General features: G+C 40.8%; 1 protein-coding gene and 2 long non-coding RNA genes across 3 annotated transcripts in view; all 3 read right to left on the bottom strand.

Moving 5' to 3' along the window:
- LOC124377359 (NACHT, LRR and PYD domains-containing protein 12-like) overlaps positions 1-22960 on the bottom strand; it is an 839056-nt gene that overhangs the window by 340383 nt on the left and 475713 nt on the right. The window lies entirely within an intron of this gene.
- On the bottom strand, positions 3432-5071 carry LOC124376897. The gene is made up of 2 exons (XR_006923980.1): positions 4228-5071; positions 3432-4045 (listed from the first exon to the last, which is right to left on the bottom strand). It is a non-coding gene; the product is annotated as an uncharacterized LOC124376897 (long non-coding RNA).
- On the bottom strand, positions 7844-8894 carry LOC124376938. The gene is made up of 2 exons (XR_006924023.1): positions 8334-8894; positions 7844-8234 (listed from the first exon to the last, which is right to left on the bottom strand). It is a non-coding gene; the product is annotated as an uncharacterized LOC124376938 (long non-coding RNA).

Genomic DNA, 22960 nt, shown 5'->3' with positions numbered 1-22960 from the left:
AGAAGATTTTTTTTCTGCCCCTTCGTAGGTGCGTAAACATAAAAAAAATCATTTCTGTGTTTTCAAATTTTGCTTGTACTTTTAAAATGTGCCCTTTAACTATTTCTTCCATTTTGTAAGAGGTTGGTAGAAAGTGTTTTGAAAAGAGTATTTCTACTCCTCCACTAGTAGAGCACGTCCAATCCACTTCAGTTTTATGATCCCTGTGTGATTCCTGAATAAACATGACATCAATCCGTTTCAGCTTTATAAACTCAAACAACACCATTCTTTTCTGACCAGCTCTAGCAGCATTTAGATTAAGAGTTCCTACTTTTACATCCTTCATATTGGAAATAGAGAACAACATACCTATACAGTACAGTACAGTACAGTAGTGACACTGGGCACCAGTTCTTCAGCTGGGTCAGGTCTCCCTTCTTTGGCAGCAGGCGCTTTTCTTCTAAACAGTTGTAGCTGCTAATTCCAGGTCATTCTGAAGCTCTCCACAAGTGGTCCTTGGCTCTTGGACAACTCTTCTGATATTCTTTTTGCTCCTCTGTCTAAAATTTTGTGAGCGGCACCTGGTCATGGCTGCTTTATGGTGAAATGATGTTCTTTCTACTTCTGGATTATGATCCTAACAGTCCTCGCTGGAACATTCAGAAGTTTAGAAATCCTTCTGTAAACGATGCCATTAGTATGTTTTGCAACAATAAGGTTGTGAAGGTCTTGGGAGAGCTCTTCACTTTTACCCATCATGAGATGTTTCTTGTGTGACACCTTGGTAATGAGATCTTTATACAGGCCATTAGTTGGGACTGAAGCAGCTGATATTGATTTTCACTGACACGGGGCAGGACTGCTTTCTAATTACTGATTGATTTCAGCTGGTGTCTCGACTTCCATGACTTTTTTCACCTGCCTTTCTCCATGTGTTCAATACTTTTTCACCAGATGGATTAAAACTAAAGTAACGAGTCTGTTTTTGAAAATGTAAGAAGTAGAAAGTACAGATATTTATGGGGGAAAAAAAATTATTAGTAAAAGTAAAAGGTTTTGCGAAAAATAAATAATGAAGTAAAAGACTGATTAAAATTACACTTATCAATATAATCATCTTTCTAATAATAATAATAAATCTAGTAATGTATCTTGTAGGGTCCCTGGTGGTCTAGTGGTTAGGATGCAGCGCTCTCACCACAGCGGCCCGGGTTCGATCCCCGGTCAGGGAACCAACCCCAGCCATTAGGGTTGCAATAGGAAGGGTTGTGTTAGGAAGGACATCCAGATCAAACATGCGGATGATCCACTGTGGCGCCCCCTAATGGGAGAAGCCGAAAGAAAGTTTTAGTAATGTATTTTGTATCTAACAATATTCTGCATATATATATAAAAAATAGGATAGCTATTATAAAATTGTAAAATTTATAATAAAATAAAGAAAATATAAAAGTAAAAACGATTTCATTCATTTTATTATTTGCTTAATTATTCATGATTCACTCAGAACCCATCCATCTTTTTAAACATAAATATAAAAAGGGTTCGTCGGATATTTAAAAAATAAATCCACAAAAAAATAAACATTAAACATTTGTTCTAGTTTTTATTTTAATTTTAACTCAAATTTCATTAAAATTAAACTTAAACTGTACAAGAGTTTGTTATTATCAATATAATCATATTATTATTGATAATAATAATTAAAAAACAAATAATAATAATAATACATCTAGCAATGTATCTTGTATCTAATAATATTCTACATATATAAAAAATAGGATAGCTATTATAAATGTTTTAAATATATAATATAATAAAGAATATATAAAAGTCACAACGATTTATATTAATATTCATTTTATTATTTGCTTAATTATTCATGATTCACTCAGAACTCGTCCATTGTTATTAAATATAAATATAAAAAAGGACAAAAATGTAAACTTTATTTAAAAACTTATTCACGACATCCTTCATTTAGTCGGATATTTAAAAAATAAATCCACCGAGAAATAAATTTTAAACATTTATTTTTACTGATTAAAATCTGGCATGAAGCACAGGTCCGACAAGTAAAAACCGTCCGTGTGGAAACAGAGCAAAAATACCAAAAGTACCGCTCGACGACAAGTTGCAATGTCTTATATCACCACTGGATGGTAGCATTTTACTACTACAAAAATCGCCGATGTTCAGATTTTTTTTATTTTACCTCAAATTTCATTAAAATTACAGTTAAATTGTATAAGAGTCTGTTATTATCAATATAATCATCTTTATAATAATAATAATAATTATAATTATAATTATTATGATGATGATAATAATAATAATAATAAAAATATAGTAATGTATCTTGTATCTAACAATATTCTATATATTTAATATTATATAAAAAATAGTATAGCTATTATAAAATGTAAAAATATATAATAGAATAAAGAATATATAAAAGTCACAACGATTACATTCATGTTATTATTTGCTTAATTATTCATGATTCACTGAGAACTCGTTCATTTTTTAAACATAAATATAAAAAGAGTGAAAATAAAACTTTTAACGCAACACAAATTAATTCAAGACGTTCTTGCTTTAGTCGAATTTTTAAAAAATAAATCCACAGAAAAATGAACATTAAATATTTGTTTTTACTGATGCGCCAAGTCTCAAATCAGCACTAAAATCTGCCATGAAGCGCAAGTCCGACAAGTTAAAACCGTCCGTGTGGAAACAGCACAAATATCGAAAGTACCGTTTGCGACAAGTAGCATTTTACTACTACAAAAATCGCCTATCTATCTATCTATCTATCTATCTATCTATCTATCTATCTATCTATCTATCTATCTATCTATCTATCTATCTATCTATCTATCTATCTATCTATCTATCTATCTATCTATACAGATGTGCCTTATATCTCTGAGAACAAGATATAAAGATATCTCTTGTCTGATCCAGTAGACCTCCGTGGGTTAACTCTACTCCATGGGTACACACTATTGCGGTCATCCACTGCTTCTGATTCGATCGTGTAGTGATGGTCTTGGAGATGATCACGTGATCAACACACTTGTCCCAGTCAGTGCACACAAAATAGTCCTGAAGAGCAGAGGCGCCTCCTGCTGGCCAGGTTTTCACCTGTTTCAGAAGCGTTTAGGGTTTAGAGCGTCTGATGAGCGGTCTGTATGCTGGAATTACCATAACAGAGATGTGGTCTGAGTAACCGTGTGTCTTTCCTCAATTCCTGCCAGGAAATCAACGTTGTCTTCATCTAAACAGCCCCAGGTTTCACCCTGAGTAAATAGAAACTAACTGAGAGATTGAATTAAGAAAGAAAGGAGATTAGTGTAAATCTTTCCTATAATTGTGAGGTGTCTGATATACAAAGTCATGGAGCAGTTGGACACTGGGGAGATAATCAGATGAATGAAAGTAGAAAATGTGATAAAAGCCTAAAGTTTATTGTCATCTTTGAGCCACGAATGATGCACAGATGCACAGTGTAGCAGCAATGACACAAACTTCACTTCACAACAAGAGCAAAAAATTAAATAAAGAAAGAAAAACAGTTTACAGTTTAAATGAATGAATACACAACAAAAACACACAAATAAATAAATTTGTGTGCGGAGGCAAAAACAAAACCAAAATAATTACCGGACCTTATTGAGCACCGTAAACGACCACGTGACCACCAGGCTACAGGGCAGGTCGTGTGATGACGTCACATAATGTCGCTACATACTCAGTACAAGTCCCGCCCCTTATTATAGATGATTGACTAGAACATTAAGCAAACCATGTGCTGATTAGCCAGTTTACATACAGAATGGGTGTGGTCAACAAACAGTACCGCAATCCAACAAACCAGTGGTTTTCATAGTAAAATGTTCTCTCTCTCTCTCTCTCTCTCTCTCTCAGGATGGTCAGAAACACAGAGCTGGAAATGGAAGATGCTCCTCCTAGAATCAATGCAGGTGATGTTGCTCCCATCAAAATAAAAACAGCTGTAAATATTATATGTTCCAACAGAATATTGTGAGGGACATTCATGCTGCAAAAAAACACATAAAATGCATAATATGAATGTATTTGTAATCATATATGTTCTATAAGTCCTACATATGACTAAAGCCTTATAGATGTTCATGATGTAAAACACAGGGAAAGATAATTGAATATGAGATCTGTACTTCACACACTTTATTAAACACAAGGCAGAGCTAACACAAATACCCGCGTTCGCAGGGATAATCCAGGATACGGAGTCCGGGGAAAAGGAAGATATAGTCCCAAACGCGCCAGGGGAGAGGCGCAGTCCACACGAAGAGAGCAAGTCCGAGACGAACGGCACGTAGCGTGGAGAAGCATACGCAAGCACTCGCCAACACGAACCACACAGGATCATACGTGGACGGCATGAACGTGCAATAACGGACGGGGGTGTGTGGGTGAGTGAGCGGTTTATATTGGAGCTGGGAGTGAGTGAATAACAACCTCCAGCTGCACGTGATTTGGGCTGAGAGCTTGGGAGCACGAGGAGGCAATGACAGCCACCGAAGCGGGCGTGGCAGGTGGATTCCTGACAATCTCAAAGTGATTCTTACACATATCATCACCAACAGAGTCCATGTGACAGAGCCAGAGCCCTTTCGATCTACACATGTGGAGTGAACCCTCACCCCCTTGCTGATTCACAGGATATAACACGGGATATAACAGCTAAGCTGTGATCTCACACACTATTCACACTACACACTAGAAAGAATTAACAAAAAACCTTTACACCGTTCACGTTTGAGAACTATATTCACACACAAGATACAAGAGACTTTGGGACATTTTATTTTTATTTTATCTTTATTCTATCTTGAGCTCAATATCAAACCCTTTCTCTCATTTCATCGTGGTATTAAGTTGAGACAGAAAGAGTACCTGTTTGAATTGTGGGAATTGTTTATTTAAAAAAAAACTATTCTTTTTAAAATCACAATTAAAGTGCCGGCTGTTAAAATTCATTTATAACTTGGCTCAGTGTTATTCTATCCTCCTGGAGTCGAACCTAATTTACCTGTGAACTCTTGAGTATAAATCATTTATCATTTATTGTACAGTGTTACAGTATGAAACCTTAAAAATACTGCAATCTTTCCATATCACAACAGAGTTGTTCCTTTTCTTTGTCTTTGTATATGTTTGGCTGTGAATGACTTCCATTGACAACTTTTCTGTTATAGTAGCTGCCAGTAGAGGTCACGGGTACATCTAGCAATACATGTAATGTGTTCATATCATTTTCAGACACAGGCCTAATCTTTGGCACTCCAAGTGCAGTCACCCTGTCATATCTAGCACAGTTCCTTATGTGATGTTTACTGGAGGTTATTTTCTTTGTAGAATGATTTTATTTTAGGTGAGACATCAGGAGATGAGCAGGCCTTAGCTATGCGTGGCAATGCACGAGACCATGCTACCCTTTGCAAGGTACTGCATTACTGATTTATACTTGATTGAGCAAGTAGCCATTATAATTCTCAAAAAAAGAAGACCGGGCCCAGAGAGGACCCACATTCTGAACACTCAGTTAAATGCAGGAGTGAATGCACATTGTAGGTCATCTGATCTTCGCCATAAAAAGACTGAGCTGATTTAACATAAAGCTCCTCATGAGCATGGTCAATATCTTGTTGACAAATGTCTGAACCTAGCTAAATGTACATGTAAAGCCCAGTGGAAAGATACTTGTTTGGAAGTTTCCTCTTCAGGACTGGCAAACTGTAATATTAAAGCCATTTCTGCCATTTGTGAGCTTTCCAAAACCTACGCTCAACAATAGACCGTGGGATTCAGGAAAAAAATGCTTGGAAGCTTGATTGCTAAAAGATTTCCATCTACTCTTGAAGTGTTCAAACCAGTATACCATGGTTGACTATAGCTTTTGGAATCGAACCATAAAGTGCCTATTCTGTCGGCAAACCCCACGCAACACACAATGCATGTAATCAGGGACCACACTATTGATCAGGTAAAATTGGGCAAGTCCAAAATTAGTAAAGCCCTTTCTATGCTCAAAATGCTCTGTTCATTATTTTTGCCAATCTCACCTATTTGCACAGTTGTTTTCCAAGGATACACTCAGTCCCAGTGCCTTTTCTCTCTTGAACACCTGGATGAAGACAGTGCCCACACCCATACTCTCCATTAAACTGTTTGAAATTTCACAGCAAAGGTCGTGCAACAGCGTCACATACAGCACATAATGCATAGACCTTTGTGGTTTTTATTGAATGATCTACTGGATCCTGCCATTAATAACCAAAATGAAGAAATGCATTAATCCAAATCTTATTATCTAATGTGAAAGGAAAGAGGAGAATCCTTCGCCACGCCTCTGGAAACCGCCATTGGACCAGTGGGTGGTTCCCCACCTTACACTGTTATTAATTTACTCTGACCTCTGGTATAACTGGTATTATTAATTTACTCTGACCTCTGGTATAACTATTAATTTACTCTGACCTCTGTTATAACTGCTATTAATTTACACTGACCTCTGGTATAACTGCCATAACTTTAACTTTGACCTCTGGTATAACTGCTATTACGTTACTCTGACCTCTGGTATAACTGATATTAATTTACTCTGACCTCTGGTATAACTGATATTAATTTACTCTGACCTCTGGTATAACTGCTATTATTAATTTACTCTGACCTCTGGTATAACTGCTATTAATTTACTCTGACCTCTGGTATAACTGCTATTAATAATTTACACTGATTTCTGGTATAACTATTATTAATTTACTCTGACCTCTGGTATAACTGTTGATAATTGACTCTGACCTCTGGTATAACTGCTATTAATAATTTACTCTGACCTCTGGTATAACTGTTATTAATTTACTCTGACCTCTGGTATAACTGTTATTAATTTACTCTGACCTCTGGTATAACTGCTATTAATAATTTACTCTGATCTCTGGTATAACTATTATTAATTTACTCTGACCTCTGGTATAACTGTTATTAATTTACTCTGACCTCTGGTATAACTGTATTAATTTACTCTGATCTCTGGTATAACTATTATTAATTTACTCTGACCTCTGGTATAACTGTTATTAATTTACTCTGATCTCTGGTATAACTGTTATTAATTTACTCTGATCTCTGGTATAACTGCTATTAATTTACTCTGACCTCTGGTATAACTGCTATTATTAATTTACTCTGACCTCTGGTATAACTGCTATTATTAATTTACTCTGACCTCTGGTATAACTGCTATTAATTTACTCTGACCTCTGGTATAACTGTTATTAATTTACTCTGACCTCTGGTATAACTGCTATTAATTTACTCTGACCTCTGGTATAACTGCTATTAATTTACTCTGACCTCTGGTATAACTATTATTAATTTACTCTGACCTCTGGTATAACTGCTATTATTAATTTACTCTGACCTCTGGTATAACTGTTATTAATTTACTCTGACCTCTGGTATAACTGTTATTAATTTACTCTGACCTCTGGTATAACTGCTATTATTAATTTACTCTGACCTCTGGTATAACTGCTATTATTAATTTACACTGACCTCTGGTATAACTGCTATTATTAATTTACACTGACCTCTGGTATAACTATTAATTTACTCTGATCTCTGGTATAACTGCTATTAATTTACTCTGACCTCTGGTATAACTGTTATTAATTTACTCTGACCTCTGGTATAACTGCTATTAATTTACTCTGACCTCTGGTATAACTGCTATTAATTTACACTGACCTCTGGTATAACTGCTATTATTAATTTACACTGATCTCTGGTATAACTGATATATCAATTATTATTGGTTTTATTATTATTATTATTATTATTATTATTATTATTATTATTATTATTAGCAGAAGCTGAAGTATGGGATTACACAATGGAAAGTCAAAAGCGGAGTCACACAGTATAATGGGGATTCTGGGGCTGGTTCTTCCTACAGTCTATCAACATGATCCGTGAGTCAGACATGTCTTGTGTCACTGTGGTGAAATCATGTCATTTACATTCGGTTTGACAGCAACTTCATTCAGTTTCTATTTATGGCCTCTGGTGTGATACTGTACCTCCTTTGCAAGAAGTTTTGGTTTGGAGCATAGGTCCTGCTTTATTTGTTTAAAGGATCAATTCCTCCAAGCCTTATTGCTGCTCTTTTCTCATTGGATTTCAGCAGAATACACATTCTGCCACATCCAGAAAAGAAAAGAATAAATGTGAGAGCAGGCAGAGAGCAGAGCTGTATATAAGTGTACAGAGATCTGATACTTCAGTAGAAACTTAACTGTAATGGACGGTGAAGATGGAGAGTCATGATTTCAGCAGGTTCAGCATGGTTTGTAGGTGTGCTGGTGCTATACAAATATAAGAAACTATAAAAACGTGCCCTTTTATTCTCATCTAATCTAAATGTGTGTTGCGTTCTAATCTATTTGTGTGTGAGTGTGCATGGAAAGAGAAAGAAAAGAGGAGAAAGAAGGAGAACCTCGTGATGCTTGTCATCGTTTTCATTGCTTGTGCTACATAAATATCACTGCGAAACGATTCAAAAGCAAGACCTCCAGAGTGCCTGCAAACTGCGCTGCCAAAGACATTGCCAAAATGCCTTAGTGTAAGAGAACGTCCTGGTTCTTCCACCCTGTAGGGGAAAGTGGATTGGATCTCTGGAGCATGAAAAAAAGCTTTAAGGGACTCATGCTCTGGAGCTCAGCAGAGCCTCTGTGCTCTTTTGGTCTTGAGATGTTGCATGGTGAGCCTCTGGTTCTTCTGTTTTTCAGGGGGATTTTATCTAAGGAACATTATACAAATTTCAGGGACTCTGAAGCTCAGACAAGCCGCTGCACGTTGTTCGGATGATGATGTCCTGGATCTGCTGCACTACAGTGCATAATACAGTAAGGTTTTATCACGGTATTCAATTCTGTGGAAAAATGTTTTTATATGGTGTACGACACGGAAATAAGAAGTTAAATTACATTTATCTTCCTGAATCGCACTGGATGGTTCTGGAAGATGAGAGAACATGTTGGACGTGTTCTGGTGTTTGGCTGCTACTTTCCCTACCACATGTTTCACAAGGGAAATTGTCTTCCACCAGCAGTCCCTCAGCATTTTCCGCTACCCGAAATATTTTCAAACCTTTGACTTTAGCCTTTTAGAAGGGGCATAAATTATCGTCAGTGTTCCACCTTACGCCATGCTTCTCCTCCACGTGGAGACTGTTTACGTCAGAGTGCGCATGTCTCTTTTACACAGCATACACGCAGTGTACTAGCATGAAAAAGCAGCTAAGACACGTTCTAAACTTCTACATTTGGATCTACAATTATTCACGCTATTTTGAAATGTCTGCGATAACAATACTGTGCATATTCATTTACTGCATTTACTGCATTACCGAATACCCCCACGTGTCTTATACTAATCTATCGGTATATATCCCTGTGAAACCCCCTTTCAAGAAGTTTTGGTTGCTAGCATAGGTTCTGATATCAGTAGGTGAAAGATCATGCTTTCCGATCCTTATGGTGCCATTTTCTTCTGTTATTCCAGTGAATTCTCATCCTCCACATTCAGAAAAAAAAGAATAAATGTGAGAGCAGGCAGAGAGCAGAGCTGTTAATAAGTGTACAGACATCTGATACTTAAGTAGAAACTTAACTCTCATGGACTGTGAAGATGGAGAGTCATGATTTCAGCAGGACTCCATGCCACCACTAGCACAAAGAATAATACATTGGTTAGAATGAAAGTTTAGGAAGCAGAAACATCATGTCAAACCAAATGAAATTTACCTAGCGGTTCTGATTTCACCACAGTGACACAAGACATGTCTCTGGACCCTGAACCATGAGCACTGACTCCCCATAGAACCATAATCTGACGTGGCTTAGTGCACACAAACGCCCTGGTTCTGTCACCTTGTAAAGGATTTGGCCTTCATCTCTGCAGCCTGATAAAACATTACAAAGACTCATCCTCTGGAGCTCAGAGCAGCCACGGTGTTCATTTAGGTGCATGGGATCCCCTCCCACAATATTCAACATCCCATGCCCAGAAGAGAGCACCGTGGCTGCTATGAGCTCCAGGGGAATCTCCATAGTAGTTTGAAATTCCTCAACAAGGCAACAGAACCAGAGGGGGAAGGTGCAGGGAAAGAGAAAGAAAAGCCATGAATCAGCTTCCTTTCTCTGGCTAAACCCTCCAGACGCACATAGGCGTTTCGAGTGCTTGGCCCCCTTCGATCGCTACCGTCCCCCAATATCCCGACGACACATCAATTAAGAACCTATAAAGTTGAACCTCCAGAACGCCTGCAAAAAGCCATCTGACGGCCTGGAACGGTGCAAGCCGACGCCCTGGTTCTGCCACGCCGTCACGGATTTGGACTTTGTCTCTCACGCCAGACACTTTGTCATATATCAAAGCAAACAGCCCTTTGGGGTGAATTGCATCATGGGAGATGGCATTATCCTTCTTGTGCAGAAGGGCATTATGGGTATCAAAATGGGCGCGGTCATCAAAATAGATGAAGGGGGACTTGTGACATATCGACGGACTCAGTATAGCATAGGGAGTTGGACTGTGGGTAATATAATGATGTCACGTGACGTCACGTTAAGCCACGCCCCCACCATTATTCCAAATAAACACAAAAATGAACATGCTCAGAAATGGGCGTGTGATATGTCAAAGTACTCGGCACAGTGGGGGAAGTTGAACCCCGGCTGAATCGAAGACGTCACGTGACGTCACAGGCCACGCCCACCAAACAAACCTATTAGCTTACCGTGTCCCTAAACTCGTTTGGACCCGGACGTGTGACACATCAAACCGCTCGGCACGGTCTGGGTAATATCCGGCGGAGTGCCATATCTACGCCGCGTGACGTCACATGACGTCAGGTGGACGTGAACGCACAAAAAAACACGAAACGACAAAACTCCGGAGACACGGGCGTGTGACCTGTCTAAACACTCGGCACAGCGAGGCGAGTTGGACGCTGGGTCATGTGATTACGCCATGTGACATCACCTGCCCCGCCCCCTGTCTGTCTTTGCTCTGATCTCTGGTATAACTGCTATTAATTTACTCTGACCTCTGGTATAACTGCCATAACTTTAACTTTACCTTGACCTCTGGTATAACTGTTATTAATTTACTCTGACCTCTGGTATAACTGCTATTAATTTACTCTGACCTCTGGTATAACTGTTATTAATTTACTCTGACCTCTGGTATAACTGTTATTAATTTACTCTGACCTCTGGTATAACTGTTATTAATTTACTCTGACCTCTGGTATAACTGTTATTAATTTACTCTGACCTCTGGTATAACTGCTATTAATTTACTCTGACCTCTGGTATAACTGCTATTAATAATTTACTCTGACCTCTGGTATAACTGTTATTAATTTACTCTGACCTCTGGTATAACTGCTATTAATAATTTACTCTGACCTCTGGTATAACTGTTATTAATTTACTCTGACCTCTGGTATAACTGTTATTAATTTACTCTGACCTCTGGTATAACTGCTATTATTAATTTACTCTGACCTCTGGTATAACTGCTATTAATTTACTCTGACCTCTGGTATAACTGTTATTAATTTACTCTGACCTCTGGTATAACTGCTATTAATTTACTGACCTCTGGTATAACTGCTATTAATAATTTACTCTGACCTCTGGTATAACTGCTATTATTAATTTACTCTGACCTCTGGTATAACTGTTATTAATTTACTCTGACCTCTGGTATAACTGTTATTAATTTACTCTGACCTCTGGTATAACTGCTATTAATTTACTCTGACCTCTGGTATAACTGCTATTATTAATTTACACTGACCTCTGGTATAACTGTTATTAATTTACTCTGACCTCTGGTATAACTATTAATTTACTCTGACCTCTGGTATAACTGTTATTAATTTACTCTGACCTCTGGTATAACTGTTATTAATTTACTCTGACCTCTGGTATAACTGTTATTAATTTACTCTGACCTCTGGTATAACTGCTATTAATTTACTCTGACCTCTGGTATAACTGCTATTAATTTACTCTGACCTCTGGTATAACTGCTATTATTAATTTACTCTGACCTCTGGTATAACTGCTATTAATAATTTTCTCTGACCACTGGTATAACTGTTATTAATTTACTCTGACCTCTGGTATAACTGCTATTAATAATTTACTCTGACCTCTGGTATAACTGTTATTAATTTACTCTGACCTCTGGTATAACTGTTATTAATTTACTCTGACCTCTGGTATAACTGCTATTAATTTACTCTGACCTCTGGTATAACTGTTATTAATTTACTCTGACCTCTGGTATAACTGTTATTAATTTACTCTGACCTCTGGTATAACGGTTATTAATTTACTCTGACCTCTGGTATAACTATTATTAATTTACTCTGACCTCTGGTATAACTGTTATTAATTTACTCTGACCTCTGGTATAACTGTTATTAATTTACTCTGACCTCTGGTATAACTGTTATTAATTTACTCTGACCTCTGGTATAACTGCTATTATTAATTTACTCTGACCTCTGGTATAACTGTTATTAATTTACTCTGACCTCTGGTATAACTGCTATTAATTTACTCTGACGTCTAGTATAACTGCTATTAATAATTTACTATGATTCCTGGTATAACTGTTAATATTATTAATTTACTCTGACCTCTGGTATAACTGCTAATTTACTCTGACTCTGGTATAACTGCTATTAATAATATTCTCTGACCTCTGGTATAACTGTTATTAAGATAAGATCCACCTTTATTCAATGCATTTATATTTTTATTGCGCTTTTAATGAACATTGTCTCTAAGCAGCTTTACACATATAATGTGGTGATTAAAAGTGAATATGTTCTTTATTAATAAGTTTGTGGAGCAAGCTGGTGGCGTCTGTGGCAAGGAAAAACTCCCCTAGATGGCATAAGGAACAAACCTTGATTGGAACCAGACTCAAGAGGGAACCCATTCTCATCTGGGTTGCACCAAATGTCTATTTATCAAATCAAATCAAATGTATCACATACACATAAATACAGAGTATGTAACCCTAGTTCCCTGAGGGCATGAGACGCTGCGTCGAAACACTTTGGGAACGCGCCTGAGTGTTCATGCTCTGAATAATGTGTGTAATCAGTCAAAAATTGGACGCTGGTCGTCACCGATGAGTTGACGTCACGACCAGGAGTATAAAGCGCATATGAGAAAAGCCAGCGGCAGCTTCTGTAAGGGATAAGGAAGCGCTGCAAGGACGCCAGAGGTTTATTAGCTGGGAGGCCTTGCTTGGGAGAGCCGTAGCAGACGAGCAGCTGATGGGACCTTCTCCAAGGACCCGTCCTGTGGACGTAGGTGTCAAGTGCACGCACCGGGCAGAGACAATTGAGCTTCTCCTGGTCTGGTGACATGCCCCACCACAGCCAGATCCCCAAAAAGTTCCGTGTCAGGATCTTTTCGCCGAAGCCTTCCTGTTAGAAATGACAGTCCTCAGATCTGTCAGCTCACGAGTGGGAGATAGTGGGATAGTGGCAGAGTGTCGCGACACTGCGTTTATGAACCTTCTGATGGGAGACGGAGGGCTGCGGCTGGGGCTGAGCCCGCTGAGAAGCCCCATGTGAGCGGCGTGAGAGGTAACGCTGGAATGCCGCCACCTGTTTCTTATTTTCCTGAAACCTCTCAACCAGCGAATGTACGGAATCGGCGAAAGGCAGGAAGGAGTTAGCGAAGCATCCAGCAATACTGCCCTGTCCCTACCAGTCATGTCTAATATCGTGAGCCACAGGTGCCTTTCTGTAGACACCAGGGCAGCCATAGACCGGGCAATGGCCCTAGCGGTCTCCTTAGTGGCTCTGAGAGCCAGATCCCCAAAAGTTCCGTGTCAGGATCTTTTCGAAGCCTTCCTGTTAGAAATGACAGTCCTCAGATCTGTCAGCTCACGAGTGGGAGATAGTGGGATAGTGGCAGAGTGTCGCGACACTGCGTTTATGAACCTTCTGATGGGAGACGGAGGGCTGCGGCTGGGGCTGAGCCCGCTGAGAAGCCCCATGTGAGCGGCGTGAGAGGTAACGCTGGAATGCCGCCACCTGTTTCTTATTTTCCTGAAACCTCTCAACCAGCGAATGTACGGAATCGGCGAAAGGCAGGAAGGAGTTAGCGAAGCATCCAGCAATACTGCCCTGTCCCTACCAGTCATGTCTAATATCGTGAGCCACAGGTGCCTTTCTGTAGACACCAGGGCAGCCATAGACCGGGCAATGGCCCTAGCGGTCTCCTTAGTGGCTCTGAGAGCCAGATCCCCAAAAGTTCCGTGTCAGGATCTTTTCGAAGCCTTCCTGTTAGAAATGACAGTCCTCAGATCTGTCAGCTCACGAGTGGGAGATAGTGGGATAGTGGCAGAGTGTCGCGACACTGCGTTTATGAACCTTCTGATGGGAGACGGAGGGCTGCGGCTGGGGCTGAGCCCGCTGAGAAGCCCCATGTGAGCGGCGTGAGAGGTAACGCTGGAATGCCGCCACCTGTTTCTTATTTTCCTGAAACCTCTCAACCAGCGAATGTACGGAATCGGCGAAAGGCAGGAAGGAGTTAGCGAAGCATCCAGCAATACTGCCCTGTCCCTACCAGTCATGTCTAATATCGTGAGCCACAGGTGCCTTTCTGTAGACACCAGGGCAGCCATAGACCGGGCAATGGCCCTAGCGGTCTCCTTAGTGGCTCTGAGAGCCAGATCCCCAAAAGTTCCGTGTCAGGATCTTTTCGAAGCCTTCCTGTTAGAAATGACAGTCCTCAGATCTGTCAGCTCACGAGTGGGAGATAGTGGGATAGTGGCAGAGTGTCGCGACACTGCGTTTATGAACCTTCTGATGGGAGACGGAGGGCTGCGGCTGGGGCTGAGCCCGCTGAGAAGCCCCATGTGAGCGGCGTGAGAGGTAACGCTGGAATGCCGCCACCTGTTTCTTATTTTCCTGAAACCTCTCAACCAGCGAATGTACGGAATCGGCGAAAAGGCAGGAAGGAGTTAGCGAAGCATCCAGCAATACTGCCCTGTCCCTACCAGTCATGTCTAATATCGTGAGCCACAGGTGCCTTTCTGTAGACACCAGGGCAGCCATAGACCGGGCAATGGCCCTAGCGGTCTCCTTAGTGGCTCTGAGAGCCAGATCCCCAAAAGTTCCGTGTCAGGATCTTTTCGAAGCCTTCCTGTTAGAAATGACAGTCCTCAGATCTGTCAGCTCACGAGTGGGAGATAGTGGGATAGTGGCAGAGTGTCGCGACACTGCGTTTATGAACCTTCTGATGGGAGACGGAGGGCTGCGGCTGGGGCTGAGCCCGCTGAGAAGCCCCATGTGAGCGGCGTGAGAGGTAACGCTGGAATGCCGCCACCTGTTTCTTATTTTCCTGAAACCTCTCAACCAGCGAATGTACGGAATCGGCGAAAAGGCAGGAAGGAGTTAGCGAAGCATCCAGCAATACTGCCCTGTCCCTACCAGTCATGTCTAATATCGTGAGCCACAGGTGCCTTTCTGTAGACACCAGGGCAGCCATAGACCGGGCAATGGCCCTAGCGGTCTCCTTAGTGGCTCTGAGAGCCAGATCCCCAAAAGTTCCGTGTCAGGATCTTTTCGAAGCCTTCCTGTTAGAAATGACAGTCCTCAGATCTGTCAGCTCACGAGTGGGAGATAGTGGGATAGTGGCAGAGTGTCGCGACACTGCGTTTATGAACCTTCTGATGGGAGACGGAGGGCTGCGGCTGGGGCTGAGCCCGCTGAGAAGCCCCATGTGAGCGGCGTGAGAGGTAACGCTGGAATGCCGCCACCTGTTTCTTATTTTCCTGAAACCTCTCAACCAGCGAATGTACGGAATCGGCGAAAAGGCAGGAAGGAGTTAGCGAAGCATCCAGCAATACTGCCCTGTCCCTACCAGTCATGTCTAATATCGTGAGCCACAGGTGCCTTTCTGTAGACACCAGGGCAGCCATAGACCGGGCAATGGCCCTAGCGGTCTCCTTAGTGGCTCTGAGAGCCAGATCCCCAAAAGTTCCGTGTCAGGATCTTTTCGAAGCCTTCCTGTTAGAAATGACAGTCCTCAGATCTGTCAGCTCACGAGTGGGAGATAGTGGGATAGTGGCAGAGTGTCGCGACACTGCGTTTATGAACCTTCTGATGGGAGACGGAGGGCTGCGGCTGGGGCTGAGCCCGCTGAGAAGCCCCATGTGAGCGGCGTGAGAGGTAACGCTGGAATGCCGCCACCTGTTTCTTATTTTCCTGAAACCTCTCAACCAGCGAATGTACGGAATCGGCGAAAAGGCAGGAAGGAGTTAGCGAAGCATCCAGCAATACTGCCCTGTCCCTACCAGTCATGTCTAATATCGTGAGCCACAGGTGCCTTTCTGTAGACACCAGGGCAGCCATAGACCGGGCAATGGCCCTAGCGGTCTCCTTAGTGGCTCTGAGAGCCAGATCTCAGTGCTCATGGGTACTTTAAAGCTTGGTCATTTCTATCATGCTGTGCACACATTCACTCGGTCCACCCTTCTCCACACCACTACACAAACTTCATCACTATGCACTCATTCATTCATCTGCCCTTCTCTTCTGAATACATGAACTCTATCATGTAATCACATGCACTCGTGTACACACTGTGCAAGCACAGGATCTTTAACCGTAAAGTTCATTGAGGCTGGTACATTTTAGGAATGTGTTTTAGTCCCAAACCTGGTCGTTCTTTCTTTACAGAGAATGCTGTAATCTAGGACATGGATTTAAGTAGAGTAAATTCTTCTTTTGTTTACACAACCACATTCTTTTGTGGATTTTTCTAAAGAGAAAAAGAAGAGAAAAAAACTGTTCATAAGACCGAGCCGCATTGTGGAGAGGAGCTTGTGTGCCCACATCAGACGCTATAGGGCGGGCACATGCCTACCCCTGGCGGCTCTTCTGTGCCTGTCTGTCATCAAGTTCAAACTTCAAGAGGCAAACATACAGAGTGGGAAGGAGCTGGTGAGCCCATAGCGGATGATACAGGACAGGCACATGCCTACTCCTGGCATGTCTTGTGTACCTCTCATAGGAAAAATATGTGCTTGGAAAAGAGAAAGATGAAGAAAAACCCACTTAAAAATCTTATGCATGGCCTAAATAAATCACTTCATGAGCACCAATATACCAATGAAACCCATTTGAGGTCTTAGAAATCTGGAGCTCCAGAGGGACCGCATCCGGTTTGTCATGTCATGTACCACCATGGATTAGTGAAAGGGCGAAAGCTTTAATTCTGTTTTTATTCACTCGGTCTGCCCTTCTCCAAAACACTTAATGAACTTCATCACTTTGGTTTCATTTACTAGGTTCACCTTCTGCAAGTAAAGACTCTGTAACCTTAAGGAGGATAAATGTCAGCATTTATAGGCTCAGCAAAACCTTGGTGCTTCTTTCTGTACCGAATATACACCTGTACAAGAGGCAGATCTGCCGTGTGTGTAGAAACTGGTGTGCACATAGTGGTTGATATACAGGGTACACATGCCTTCTCCTACTGTGTGTGTGCCTGTCTATCAGCATGAACAAAAAAACACGAGGGAAACAGAAAAAAAAAACTTAAACTCTATTGCAAAGAATAAGAAAGGAGTAGAAGGAGAGATAAGCAAAAACAGGGTAAGAGAAAGTAGGAAACAGAAGGAGAGAGAAGCAAAAATAGGGTAAGAGAAAAAAGGGAGTAGGAGGAGATAAGCAAAAACAGGGTAAGAGAAAAAGGGAGTAGGAGGAGATAAGCAAAAATAGGGTAAGGAAAGAAGGAGTAGGAGGAGATAAGCAAAAATAGGGTAAGGAAAGAAGGGAGTAGGAGGAGATGAGCAAATATAGGGTAAGAGAAAAAGGGAGTAGGAGGAGAGGTAAGCAAAAATAGGGTAAGAGAACGAAGGTAGTAGGAGGAGAGGTAAGCAAAAATAGGGTAAGGGAAAGAAGGGAGTAGGAGGAAAGGTAAGCAAAAAAACGTTAAGGGAATAAGGTAGAAGCAGGAGAAATGAGAAAAAAACAGGGTAAGGGAAAGAAGGGATTAGGAAGAGAGATAAGCAAAAACAGGGAAAGAGAAAGAAGGCAGAGAATGCCAATCAAAAGCCAGTCAGTGCACTGGTTCTGCCTCGGGTTCTGCCGCCCAGCGCGAATAATATATGTGTACTGTTCTAATCTATTGTGCCAAAAGCCAGGCAACGTGGCTTAGTGCACACAAACGCCCTGGTTCTGTCACCTTGTAAAGGATTTGGCCTTCATCTCTGCAGGCTGATAAAACATTACAAAGACTCATCCTCTGGAGCTCAGAGCAGCCACGGTGTTCATTTAGGTGCATGGGATCCCCTCCCACAATATTCAACATCCCATGCCCAGAAGAGAGCACCGTGGCTGCTATGAGCTCCAGGGGAATCTCCATAGGAGTTTGAAATTCCTCAACAAGGCAACAGAACCAGAGGGGGAGGGTGCAGGGAAAGAGAAAGAAAAGCCATGAATCAGCTCCCTTACTCTGGCTCAAACCTCCAGACGCACATAGGCGTTTCGAGTGCTTGGCCCCCTTCGATCGCTACCGTCCCCCAATATCCCGACGACACATCAATTAAGAACCTAAAAAGTTGAACCTCCAGAACGCCTGCAAAAAGCCATCTGACGGCCTGGAACGGTGCAAGCCGACGCCCTGGTTCTGCCACGCCGTCACGGATTTGGACTTTGTCTCTCACGCCAGACACTTTGTGTCTGGCGTGAGCCCTTTGGGGTGAATTGCATCATGGGCGATAGCATTACCCTTCTTGTGCAGAAGGGCATTATGGGTATCAAAATGGGCGCGGTCATCAAAATACATGAAGGGGGGCATGTGACATATCGACGGACTCAGCGTAGCATAGGGAGTTGGACTGTGGGTAATATAATGACATCACGTGACGTCACGTCAAGCCACGCCCCCACCATTAGTCCAAATAAGCACGAAAAAAACATGCTCAGAAATGGGTGTGTGATATGTCAAAGTACTCGGCACAGTGGGGGGAGTTGAACCCCGGCTGAATCGAAGACGTCACGTGACGTCACAGGCCACGCCCACCGAGCAAACCTATTAGCTTACCGTGACCCTAAACTCGTTTGGACCCGGACGTGTGACACATCAAACCGCTCGGCACGGTCTGGGTAATATCCGGCGGAGTGCCATATCTACGCCGCGTGACGTCACATGACGTCAGGTGGACGTGAACGCACAAAAAAACACAAAACGACAAAACTCCGGAGACACGGGCGTGTGACCTGTCTAAACACTCGGCACAGTGGGGAGTTGAACCCCGGCTAAATCGAAGACGTCACGTGACGTCACAGGCCACGCCCACCGAGCAAACCTATTAGCTTACCGTGACCCTAAACTCGTTTGGACCCGGACGTGTGACACATCAAACCGCTCGGCACGGTCTGGGTAATATCCGGCGGAGTGCCATATCTACGCCGCGTGACGTCACATGACGTCAGGTGGACGTGAACGCACAAAAAAACCACAAAACGACAAAACTCCGGAGACACGGGCGTGTGACCTGTCTAAACACTCGGCACAGCGAGGCGAGTTGGACGCTGGGTCATGTGATTACGCCATGTGACATCACCTGCCCTGCCCCCTGTCTGTCTTTGCTCTGACCTCTGGTATAACTGTTATTAATTTACTCTGACCTCTGGTATAACTGTTATTAATTTACTCTGACCTCTGGTATAACTGCTATTAATAATTTTCTCTGACCTCTGGTATAACTGTTATTAATTTACTCTGACCTCCGGTATAACTGTTATTAATTTACTCTGACCTCTGGTATAACTGTTATTATTAATTTACTCTGACCTCTGGTATAACTGTTATTAATTTACTCTGACCTCTGGTATAACTGCTATTAATAATTTTCTCTGACCTCTGGTATAACTGCTATTATTAATTTACTCTGACCTCTGGTATAACTGGTATTATTTTCCAATAACCTCTGGTATAACTGTTATTAATTTACTCTGATCTCTGGTATAACCGCTATTAATTCATTTTGATCTCTGGTATAACTGCTATTTACACTGACCTCTGGTATAACTGTTATTAGTTTACTCTGACCTCTGGTATAACTGCTATTAATTTACTCTGACCTCTGGTATAACTATTAATTTACTCTGACCTCTGGTATAACTGTTATTAATTTACTCTGACCTCTGGTATAACTGCTATTATTAATTTACTCTGACCTCTGGTATAACTGCTATTAATAATTTACTCTGACCTCTGGTATAACTGCTATTATTAATTTACTCTGACCTCTGGTATAACTGCTATTATTAATTTACTCTGACCTCTGGTATAACTGTTATTAATTTACTCTGACCTCTGGTATAACTGTTATTAATAATTTACTCTGACCTCTGGTATAACTGTTATTAATTTACTCTGACCTCTGGTATAACTGCTATTAATTTACACTGACCTCTGGTATAACTGTTATTAATTTACTCTGACCTCTGGTATAACTGCTATTAATTTACTCTGACCTCTGGTATAACTGCTATTAATAATTTTCTGACCTCTGGTATAACTATTATTAATTTACTCTGACCTCTGGTATAACTGTTATTAATTTACTCTGACCTCTGGTATAACTGCTATTAATTTACTGACCTCTGGTATAACTGCTATTATTAATTTACTCTGACCTCTGGTATAACTGCTATTATTAATTTACTGACCTCTGGTATAACTATTAATTTACTGACCTCTGGTATAACTGTTATTAATTTACTCTGACCTCTGGTATAACTGTTATTAATTTACTCTGACCTCTGGTATAACTGCTATTATTAATTTACTCTGACCTCTGGTATAACTGTTATTAATTTACTCTGACCTCTGGTATAACTGTTATTAATTTACTCTGACCTCTGGTATAACTTATTAATTTACTCTGACCTCTGGTATAACTGTTATTAATAATTTACTCTGATCTCTGGTATAACTGCTATTAATTTACTCTGATCTCTGGTATAACTATTAATTTACTCTGACTCTGGTATAACTGCTATTATTAATTTACACTGACCTCTGGTATAACTGTTATTAATTTACTCTGATCTCTGGTATAACTGCTATTAATTTACACTGACCTCTGGTATAACTATTAATTTACTGACCTCTGGTATAACTATTATTAATTTACTGACCTCTGGTATAACTGTTATTAATAATTTACTCTGATCTCTGGTATAACTCTTATTAATTTACTCTGATTTCTGGTATAACTGCTAATTTACTCTGACCACTGGTATAACTGCTAATTTACTCTGACTCTGGTATAACTGCTAATTTACTCTGATTTCTGGTATAACTGTTATTAATTTACTTTGACCTCTGGTATAACTCTTATTAATTTACTCTGACTCTGGTATAACTATTATTAATTTACACTGATCTCTGGTATAACTGCTATTAATTTACTGACCTCTGGTATAACTATTAATTTACTCTGATTTCTGGTATAACTGCTATTAATAATATTCTCTGACCTCTGGTATAACTGCTAATTTACTCTGATCTCTGGTATAACTGCTAATTTACTCTGACTTCTGGTATAACTGTTATTAATTTACTCTGATTTCTGGTATAACTGTTATTAATTTACTCTGACCTCTGGTATAACTATTAATTTACTCTGACCACTGGTATAACTGCTATTAATAATTTACTCTGACTTCTGGTATAACTGCTATTAATAATTTACTCTGACTCTGGTATAACTATTATTAATTTACTCTGACTCTGGTATAACTGTATTAATTTACTCTGACCACTGGTATAATTGCTATTAATAATTTACTCTGATTTCTGGTATAACTGCTATTAATAATATTCTCTGACCTCTGGTATAACTGCTATTAATTTACTCTGACTCTGGTATAACTATTAATTTACTCTGACTTCTGGTATAACTGTTATTAATTTACTCTGATTTCTGGTATAACTGTTATTAATTTACTGACCTCTGGTATAACTATTAATTTACTCTGACCACTGGTATAATTGCTATTAATAATTTACTCTGACCACTGGTATAACTGTTATTAAGATAAGATCCACCTTTATTCAATGCATTTATATTTTTATTGCGCTTTTAATGAACATTGTCTCTAAGCAGCTTTACACATATAATGTGGTGATTAAAAGTGAATATGTTCTTTATTAATAAGTTTGTTGAGCAAGCTGGTGGCGTCTGTGGCAAGGAAAAACTCCCCTAGATGGCATAAGGAACAAACCTTGATTGGAACCAGACTCAAGAGGGAACCCATTCTCATCTGGGTTGCACCAAATGTCTATTTATCAAATCAAATCAAATGTATCACATACACATAAATACAGAGTATGTAACCCTAGTTCCCTGAGGGCATGAGACGCTGCGTCGAAACACTTTGGGAACGCGCCTGAGTGTTCATGCTCTGAATAATGTGTGTAATCAGTCAAAAATTGACGCTGGTCGTCACCGATGAGTTGACGTCACGACCAGGAGTATAAAGCGCATATGAGAAAAGCCAGCGGCAGCTTCTGTAAGGGATAAGGAAGCGCTGCAAGGACGCCAGAGGTTTATTAGCTGGGAGGCCTTGCTTGGGAGAGCCGTAGCAGACGAGCAGCTGATGGGACCTTCTCCAAGGACCCGTCCTGTGGACGTGGGTGTCAAGTGCACGCACCGGGCAGAGACAATTGAGCTTCTCCTGGTCTGGTGACATGCCCCACCACAGCCAGATCCCCAAAAAGTTCCGTGTCAGGATCTTTTCGCCGAAGCCTTCCTGTTAGAAATGACAGTCCTCAGATCTGTCAGCTCACGAGTGGGA

The sequence above is a fragment of the Silurus meridionalis genome, chromosome 23 (genome assembly GCF_014805685.1).
Source record: "Silurus meridionalis isolate SWU-2019-XX chromosome 23, ASM1480568v1, whole genome shotgun sequence".
In the NCBI taxonomy this organism is placed as follows: Eukaryota; Metazoa; Chordata; class Actinopteri; order Siluriformes; family Siluridae; genus Silurus; species Silurus meridionalis.
This window is presented reverse-complemented; position numbering and strand designations above follow the sequence as displayed.